Source organism: Manis javanica, chromosome 5, assembly GCF_040802235.1.
Source record: "Manis javanica isolate MJ-LG chromosome 5, MJ_LKY, whole genome shotgun sequence".
Lineage (NCBI taxonomy): Eukaryota > Metazoa > Chordata > Mammalia > Pholidota > Manidae > Manis > Manis javanica.
This window is the reverse complement of record NC_133160.1, coordinates 28,008,959-28,019,316: the sequence shown is the minus strand read 5'-3', so window position 1 is coordinate 28,019,316 and position 10,358 is coordinate 28,008,959. Positions and strand designations below refer to the sequence as shown.

Here is a 10,358-nt window from a genome sequence, read left to right as displayed (position 1 = left end):
GTTATGGGTAGCTGGACCCCAACCTGACTTGGACAAGTCATAGAACTTTGACAAGTAGAGGGAGAGGGAGAGAAAGGCATCAGTGAATACTCCAGGCTGGGGCATGTTCTCGGCAAAGCAGGAGCGAGAGTAGAGGGAGATCCGAAGGGACTGAGGAAGGCAGGCTGGGGCAGGGGACAGACAACAGGGGGCCGGCGGAATCCTGGGGCCTTCACTCAGGCAGTGGGGAGGTGTGAGCAGGGCTGGTTTGGGGGAGCTGACGTTATTTCTTGGCACTAAACTCAGGTGCCTCTGAGCGTGCCTTGGGCTCCGGTTGAGCAGGCTGGGTGGCTGGTGAGGAGCCTGGAGCGAGAGTGGGTGGCTTAATCATCCTAATCGGCAGCACACTTGTTACATTCCTGTTTGCTTAGTATTTACATGGACCATCAGGAACCACAGCACCGCAAACTCGCTCACATTCTAAAGGCACTACTCTCACTGTGAGACTTTCCTCCCAGGAGCCATTGTCAGGCTGGAAAACCACAACTCTAGCCCTCTGGCTTCGAAAGCACACCCTGCTTTGACTGCAGTACATTTCAGGCCACAGACATCTTCACCAAGAAGGGCAAAGGTGGAAGCACTAAGGAGACAGATATGTATAAAAATACACATAGTCTGGGCTCATTGATAGGAAAATGGAAGTGGAATCATACCCAACCTATGATGGCCTTGAATAAGTTCAAGAACCTCCAGGCAGTTATGTGAAATTGTCTTCCCAGGTTGCACTTGTCTGTGTGTTTGTGTTTCTCTGATTCTGACACTTGAGCTTCACAGCGGCTGTGATGCAATGGAAAAATACTGCTTCCGGTCTGCCTCCAGCTAGCTGTTGGAACTCAAAAAACAAAAACAAAAAATAAAACCCACTCTCTAGACTTCAGTCTTCAGCTTATTCAGACTTGAGAGATCTGACCAGAGAAACCAAAGTTCATCCTCCAAGTTCCCAGCCCAGCCAGCAGGGGGCCCTATGCTGGCCACATCTAACTGCCAGGACTGAGTTCTGAGTCCCCAGATGGCTCCTTGACAGCAAGAGTCCTGTTTTCTCAGGGGTCAGAGCCCACAGCAGAAACTCAGCATCTTTAGTGAATAGCTAAATGATCTGCCACAGTTATTGATAAAGGTTTTAGGAGAGAAGAGGCCTGGGACCACAGTGGACAATTCAATAGCACTATTATCACACTCCCAAGCCCCAGGCTCGTTAGTCTTCTCCAGGAGAGAAGGAGGCCAAATTAGTGCAGTTTTTCATCAACTGTATTCCATAGAATGTATTCCATAGACTGTATTCCACTAAATGTTAATAACATTAAGAAAAAGTTAAGAAATTTGCTAATTTTACCTCTCACAATCTCTCCCCCCATCTCTCCCCCAATTAATTAGCCCAGTAAAAGGCCCTGCAAAGCCCTAGAGTAAAGATATCTGGTTAATTTTGTGTAACCTTGTATTTCTCAAGCTTATTTATCCATGGAACTGTTTTTGGAGAATACCTATGAGCATGAACATAGTTGGAGAAACACTGGGGACTGTAAACAGTTTCTACAGTGAAGTTTTCACTTACAAACCTTGTTGAGGAAAAGCCCCTCAAGCACAAAACACCATCTGTTGCTGCATAAACAAATGGACAGGACAAGGAAATGAGGACAGATAAAAGAATTCAGACTAATAAAATTATTATCTCATTCTGTGAACATCAACAGGTTGTCGACTATGTGCAAAACACAAGGGATATAAAGATGAATAAGGCAGGGGTCCCCTCTCTCCAGGAGAGCACTGCATAAAGGGAAGAGAAAGTGCAGAATAAGAATAATGTGCAAGTACCTAGAAACAAGAGACCTGGAAGAATCATGGGAACTGGACCTTGAATACTAAAAATAATAAAACATCAATAACAATACCTTTATGTAGTGCTTACCATGTATCAAGTACTGTTTAAGCACTTTACATATATTAACTCACTTAAGCCTCATACCAATCTGAGCAGGTACCTCAGTATTGGCATTTTATAAATGAGGTCAGTGAGGTTCAGAGAGCTTAAGTAACTTGCCCAAGACCACACAGCTAGAAATGTGGCACAGCCAGGTAGTGTGGCTCCAGAGCCCATGCTTTTCAGTACTAAACCGTACTGTTTGCTTCTCTGGAAATGAGCAGTGTACCAGACAGAGAAGGACAGAAACCTGCAAAAAGGAATAGGGAATAGTAAGTATTCTGTGTGTAGGAAACAGAGAGTAAATTGGGAGAAGGGGGTGCAGCAGGGTGGACAGCTAGATTTTGACCAGAGCTAAAAATTATGATAACTCACAAGCCTATGCCAGGAAGTTCTGTCTGTATCCTGTGGCCTTGGGTCCTCAAACTGTTCCACTAATGTCCTTTTAGGCAAGAAGGGAAAACACGAGCTTTGAGGGGAGTCTGGGACTATAGCATGAAAGAGCCTCCATGAATTCCTTTTGAAGTCTTCTACCACCATCTGAAACATTCATGAGAATTCTACATTTTACACCATAATAAAATTGCACTGTTTCAATATAAAAATTTTGAGTCACTTACCAATTCAATTATCATTTTTCTGCATGGAACCTCAGGCAGATCTGTCTGCATTCCAGATCCCCAGCTAGAGGCAGGGCTGTAAACAGTAGAAGTCACTTAAGATTCCTGAGCTGGGGAATGTCCTGAGATCAGGTCTGTGTCCTCAAAAATGGCTCTTTAGAACAGCAAGATCCTAGAAATGACTCAAACGTACATAAAGAGAGAATTGGTTAAACAAATTACATGCATACAATAGAATACTCCAGAACTTTAAAAAAATGAGAGAGATCAGCATGTACAGATAAGGAAAGTTTTCAGAGGACATAAAGTGAAAAGAGCAAAGAGTGGACCCATGTGCATGGTGTGTCCCATTGGTGTGGGAGGGGTAGAAAGCATGCGTGTTTTAAGGATATTCTTACACACAGGTTTATGCAGGCAGAGAAACATTCTGGAAAGGCGCTCAACAAACCATTAGCCTCTAGGGAAGGACACGGGGAATACACATACCACAAGAGAATTTATTTTCCACTGCATAGTCCCGGTCCGATTTGATTTTTGCTTTTTTGTTTTTTTTGCCATGTGCCTGTGTGACTTTTTCAAATAAAAGAAATAGTTTAGTGAATCTTAAACTGCTTCCAAATCATAAGTGGGGGGAAAAAAGAGAGTTTTTAAGAAAAAGAAAAACTGAAGAGAACTCTGGCAGCAGGACATTCTGGATGGTGGATGGGGGGAAACGAGTGTTTATAGAGGAAGATCTAGTAAAAAGCGACTGTCTAGAACAAGGTGACAAAAGCTGAACAAAGGAAGTAGCAGGAGGGAGGAGGAAGAAATTTGGAAGAAATTTAGGCAATTGAAACTACAGGACTTGGCAACTAGCTAGTCGTGGAGGGTAGAACAGGTAGAAGTTAAGAATGACTTTGGTGGTAGTGTAGCCGAGTGAAGAAGGTGGCTCTTCGCCTTCATATTGTCCCTCTCCTTTGCTGCTCATTCTTTGGGTCAAAAAGCTTCTGCTCAGCCCTGCAGCCCTGCACGTAGGCTTGTTAATCATCAAAAGGAACTTTGCTCTTGGCTTAAGGTTGATACAAACAGCCCCTTACCCGAAACTCGCCACTCCCGAGGATATAAAGAAGTATGTGCAAAAGTAACAGTTGGATCATCAAGGACTTCCAGGGACACCACGGCCAGACCCAAGTCAACAGAATGCCTGGAGCCAGCTGACCAAGGACAAGGAGTGTCACTACCTTCCTGAGACCCTTGCTGATGTCTGGGTGTCTGAGTTGATTGTCACCTCCTGACCTCAACCTCCTCCTGCTCCTCCTTCCCTAACATAAAAGAAGCTTGAAATCAACCCTAAGTTAAGATGGTTCTTTAGGACATGAGGCCGCCATCTTCTCGGTCTGCTGGCTTTCCAAATAAAGTTGCTTTCCTTGCCCCAACACCTTGTCTCTTGACTTATTGGCATGTTGTGCATGAGTGGCATGAGTCTGGGCTTGGTAACAGAAATAGAGGAGCTGGTCACTAAGAAAATGTACACAAGAAAAAGAGACAGAATGTGGGGTATCAGGAGTTCAGTTTTAGACATACTGGGTTTGAGGTATCTTAGGACATTCTAGTAGAGATGACCTATTAGAAATGTGGGTCTAGGACTTATGAGAAATCACATCTACCTTATTGAGGCAATGCTAAATTCTAACAGAATAAAGGGTGAAATGGGATTTTCTTTCTGTGCAGGAAAGAGTTAACACAGCGGGGCTGAAATTGCTTTTTCTTTGAAGGACCTACTATGCATGGTTGGCCCTTGGCTGACCTTGGGGAACTTGGCTGGCAGATAGTTCCCTGTACAGATAGGAAATTTTCCCTAGATGGTAAAGGTGGCTCATGGTGCCTCAACTGTGTGAACAATGTGGTTTATGCTGAATATCCGTTTTCCTTTTGGAAGTCTGGAATTTTGGTATGTGCTAAGCAGAGGGTGTCTGTGTGGCCAGCCCCCAATAAAAATGCTGAGCACTAAGTCTCTAGTGAGTTTCCCTGGTAGGCAGCATTTGACATGTGCTGTCACAGTTCGTTGCTGGAGGAATTAAGTATAGCCTGTGTGACTAGTGTTACTCCTGGGAGGACCCTTGGAAGTTTGCTCCCAGGTCCCTCTGGACCTCGCCCCGTGTACCTTTCCTTCTGTTGATTCTGCTTTGAATCCTTTCCCTGTAATAAATCTTAGGTCCTGTGAGTCCTAGGAAAGTACTGAACCTGAAGGTCGTTGTGGGGCCTTGACACATCTTCCCTCAGGTGGAGGTCGGATGGGGGATACACTCAAAATCTAAACCTGCATGGCCTCTCTGTACTCTTTGCCATCCTCCAATCTCCATCTGTCACCATTTCAAATGAAGATATAACATTAAATGTTTGTTTAGGAAAAGCCTAGAGCTTCTCGGCAGGCACTTTAACAGCGTGCTTGGTGATGACTGCATGCTCTCTAAGTGCCCATTCATTCTGACGGTGCGTGACTCTGTGATTGCTTTATACTGGAATGGTTTGGGATTCTCCCGAGACAAATGCAACAGAGGAAACAAGGACAGATGGTCACGAAGCTTGTAAAAGAAGGAGCAGTGTGACTCTCCCACCCCTGGCCGGAATCCAAAGTTACCCCAGTTAACTTGTGATGAGTGCAGAGTGAGACACCACAGACTTTTTTTTTTTTATGGTGATGGATGTTAACTAGGCTTATTGTCATGATCATTTCCCAATATATACAAATATCAAATTACATGTTATACACTTGAAATTAATGCAGCGTTATATGTCAAGTATACCTCAATAAAAACAAACAAAAAAAACTCAACCAAGTGTATGATCTCAGGACCACCTGGAATCTGTTGTTTGGGGTTGCCATGGACACAGAGTTCTATTCCAGTATTGGCCAGTAGGAGCATCAGGTAAGGGGATCCTGGCCTTGTAGAGTGCAGGGGATCCCAGAAATCTCTCTACCTTGGCCTGTCTGAGTTCTTGGCACCACCTCTGTGGAACAAAAAAAGGCAGAAGCCTTGGAGCTTGGAATTCCTACTCCCACTGAGCGTGAGCTGGTGTTCCTGTCCACCTGTAAAGACTATTTACAGATTAATTCTAGATTAAATTCAGCCACAAGATGACAACACACAGAAATTAAAGAAAGGCCCTTTATAACTCTGGTTCATGCGTCCGGAAAAAAATAAAGTTATGGGTGACTCTTTAGGGTCCTCTGACAACAGTGAGAACAAGGGGAATGATGTAGATGAATTGACATCAGTAATCTCTGATGGAGCTGTCAACGAAGTAAAATAGAAAACTTTCCAAGCCTGATGATGGTGACAAAGACATTGATTTCCTAGTGCATATGAAGATAAGAAGGCTCTAACAGCCTTTGCTGTGTCTTCTAGCCAGAATGTCTTCAGTAGCTCTGACTGGAATGAGTTCCCATCAGCGACCAGTAAGGACATCATCAATGAAAACTCTGCACTGAGTGATTTGACAACAGTTTCCTCTGAGGGACTCTAGAGCACAAACACTGCACTGGGTTAATTGACAGCAGTATCCTCTGAGGGAATCTCCAGGGCAAACTCTGATTCAGGTGAGATGGAAAAAGTAATCTGTGTTAGAGCCATGAATGACAGTAAAATAGAACAACCTTCCAAGCTTGACGATGGTGGTGAAGACAGCGATTTTCCTGATTCATGTGATAGTGTGATTCAGAGGACTGTGCACTTAATTGTAGCATCTTTTGCACTCAGAATATTTGAAGTTTTGCTGACCTTTGTGAATTTGTCCCTAATCATTACAGACCTAAGTGTCACTGATAACACAATGTATACTCCTTTGGCATTTCATTCAATTTCTTTAGCTATTGCTTTTTTTTTAAATGGACATTCTTCAAGTATTTGAAGAGGGGATACAATCTTATTTTTCTGATATACTTAACTTTTTAGATGCCGTCATTATTGTGGTAACTTTACTGGTTGATATTGTTTATATTTTTCATGAGTTTAATGTTCTTAAAGATAGTACCAGACTGGCAATTTTATTTCAACTTCTACAACTTATCGTTTTTGTTTTTTTTTTGAGAGGGCATCTCTCATATTTATTGATCAAATGGTTGTTAACAACAATAAAATTCAGTATAGGGGGGTCAACGCTCAATGTACAATCATTAATCCATCTCAAGCCTAATTCTCGTCAGTCTCCAATCTTCTGAAGCATAACGAACAAGTTCTTACATGGTGAACGAATTCTTACATAGTGAATAAATTCTTACATGGTGAACAGTACAAGGGCATTCATCACAGAAACTTTCGGTTTTGATCATGCATTATGACCTATAAACAATCAGGTCAATTATGAATATTCGTTTGATTTTTGTACTTGATTTATATGTTGATCCCACATTTCTCCTATTATTATTATTATTTTTATTTTTAATAAAATGCTGAAGTGGTAGGAAGATGCAAGATAAAGGTAGAAAACAGAGTTTAGTGCTGTAAGAGGGCAAATGTAGATGATCAGATGATCAGGTGTGTGCCTATGGACTAAGTATTAATTCAGGCTAGACAAGGGCAGCAAGACATCCACGGATGCAGAAGATTTCTCTCAAAGCAGGGGGGGTGAGGTTCTGAGCCTCACCTCTGTTGATCCCCAAATTCTCACCTGATGGCCCCCCTGCAACTGTGCCTGTCTTAGGTTGTTCCTCCCTTGAGGAATCTTACCCGTCTCTGGCTAACCAGTCATCTTCCGGGGCCATACAGGGAAATGTAAAGTTGGTAAATGAGAGAGAAGCCATATTGTTTGCAAAGGTTAGCTTTTTACTTCTTTGCAGATTTATGCCCTGTGGCTTCTATGCCCAGCACTACAACTTATCATTTTGATAAGAGTTTTTCATCTGGCTTATCAAAAAAGACATCTTGAAACACTGTCCAGAAGGATGGTTTCAGAAAGTAAATGGTGATACAAGAAGGATGGATTTGACTTAGATCTCATTTACATTACTGGACGTATTGTCATTCCCATCTTCTGGGAAGGCGTCTTTTTATAGGAATCCCATCAAGGAAGTTGTACGTTTCCTGGATACCAAGCATCGCAACCACTACCAAGTCTACAATCTATGCAGTGAAAGAGATTATGATCCTAAGTATTTCCATTATAGGGCCCAACAAATAATGATTGATGATCACAATGTCCCCTCTCTGAGTAAGATGCTGGCATTCACCAAGGAAGTAGATGAGTGGATGGCTCAAGATAATGAAAACATCGTTGTGATTCGCTGTAAGGGAGACAAAGGCAGAACTGGAACTATGGTGTGTGCCTGCTTTATTGCCAGTGAAATATTTAAAACTGCAGAGGACAGCTTTTATCACTTTGGAGAATGACGAGCAGATAGAAGCATCAGCACTAAATTTCAGGGGATAGAAACTCCTTCTCAGAGCAGGTATGTTGGATATTTTGCAGATGTGAAAAATATCTACAACTATACTCTCCCTCAAGTAAAAGTACTCACAATAAAAAAGCTGATTATTTATTTGATTCATGGTGTTAGAAAAGGCAACGGAAATGATCTAAAAGTACAAATAACAACAATAAAAAGACCTTCTTTTTCTGTTCTGCTTCTTAAAACTATATGATAACTCATGATGTTGAAGTAGACAGAGTAATAATTAACCTGGTCAGCTGTCCACCACTGTATGATGATGTGAAAGTGCAGGTTCTCTCTTCGTATCTTCCTAAATACTATGACAATTGCCCATTTTTTTCTGGTTCCATACATCTTTTATACAAAGTAACAGACTTTATCTTTCAAGAAATGAATTGGATAATCTCCATATACCCCAAACATGGAAAATCTACTGTCTAGAGTTTGCGGTTGAGATTATTTTTTGATGAAGTCATAGTTGGTACCTAATTAAGTGCCATTCCCCTTCTAGGACAGAGTCCTGTTCCTTACAATCCCTGCTACTTCCTTGCATCTTCTGAACCTACTTCCCCTCTAGCATCCTTGTTTACACACATGTATGTATGTTTTTGGAAATCTATTAAATGCATACAAGACACAAATAATAAATAAATAAATATGGCATCCAGTAAACATTATGTTATTATTATCATTAATAAATATTTATTCACATTGGAATGCACTGGGACCAGAGGCCTACTTTGCTGGCTGAACTTTGCCAAGTCCCTACCCCTCTCTGGATGATGAGGGGTGGACTCTACGTGCTCTGAGAGTCTGGGATTTACAAGCGCAGGGCATGATGGAAGTCTGATGCTAGAGAGTGGCACGTGTGTGTACACACACCTGTGTGGTGGGGTGGGGAGGGAGCATGACTATATATGTGTCCCTCTGCAGAGATGGAGATGTTACCCCTGGAGCCCAAAAACCCATGTAGGCAGACAGCCTTGCAGCTTCCTGTCACCATGTTCCTGGGGAAATCACTTAAGTGTTTTGGAAAACCTGAGAGACAGTTTGGAAGACAAGTCAGTAGGAACAAAGGTTGGATTGACAGTTGGTCTGGTCACTTCTCCTTCCCTAGGCAGCTTTGAAGGCGCAAGGGGGCTGGGTGGGCCCAGTGAGTTGCAGCAAATCAATCTCCGTGGAAAAGGGAATGGCAGGCTCAGACCCTCCTGAGGGGTGTTGGTGGGTGACCAGGCCTTGCTGTCAGTGTTCTGCAGCTAAATTGGATCCAGCTGTTGTCCTGTAATCTGATATTAACAAATGCATTCCTGGTGCAGCAGGTCCTTCTTACTGCGGGAAGCCTAGGACCCTGAGCCCACACCCTGGGTAGAAATTTTGCAGGGGGTCTAGGCCAATGGGCTCCTGGGTTGTTTATTCTGTAGGAAAGTAGTGGGTGTTTCCTAGCTGGGCTAATTTATGCCAGATTATCATGTTCATGAAGCGTCTGGTCAAATGATGGACTGGGTCTCTTTCAAAGGTGTTTGAATCCCACCTCTCCACCTTGGGAGCCAGCTTGATTTCTTATATCATTAAACATGCTTTCCTTCACCTGAGGCTCTCCCTCCAAGCCTGGGAGGGTCAGGCTGCTTAGTGCTGAGGAGCGCTCCATGATGCTTGGAGCCGGGGCTGAGGGGATAGGGAAAGTCCAGGAGCTTAGGACTGGTGCTTCAGTGCTGTCCCACATTTTGAGTTCCAGTAGACGTGGCTGAAGAAGACAGTCCTTCCTCTCTCCTTCCTTATATATGTATGGAGACTGCCTTACCCATGCTGTGCTCCTACCTATCCCTTCTCTAACACACTTCCCCAAGCCACTATTTCCCCTGCTCTGAATCAAGCCAGGGCCAGGTAGCAGACAGCTAAGGGAAGTTCCTTTACCCCAAAGTCCAACAGAATTATTGGAACTACCAATCTTAAACTGTTTATTCTGCTCTGCTTTGCCTTTCCCCTTGGCTCCTGCTTCTGCCTCCTGATCAAAGCCTAATGCTTCACCTCTGGCTTTGTGTGGCACGGCATGCCCCCTTCTCTTGGGAAATATAAGTAATCAAAATCTTCTTTCAATGATACTGACTTCTCCATGCCATTACTCAGTCACCTCAGTAACTTAAAATCCACACCAATTTTAGAACACAGGTTCCTTTCATACAGGTTCCTTTACCTATCCAGTCCTCTCTTGTTTGTAGCTATCTCATAAATTATGTATACACACATTTGAAATCCCATCAGACAATGTTATAAACTTTTAGCAATTCTTTTGGAGCTGGCTACTGGCAATGATTTCTTTTTAGTTTTGTTTCAAGAATGCTTTATTTCACTTTCATTCTCAAAGGATAAC

At 42.9% G+C, this 10,358-nt stretch overlaps 1 pseudogene; it reads left to right on the top strand.

Moving 5' to 3' along the window:
- The first annotated feature begins 5,933 nt into the window (after positions 1–5,933).
- Positions 5,934–8,454, top strand: LOC108387500 (phosphatidylinositol 3,4,5-trisphosphate 3-phosphatase TPTE2-like; annotated as a pseudogene).
- Positions 8,455–10,358: the final 1,904 nt, after the last annotated feature.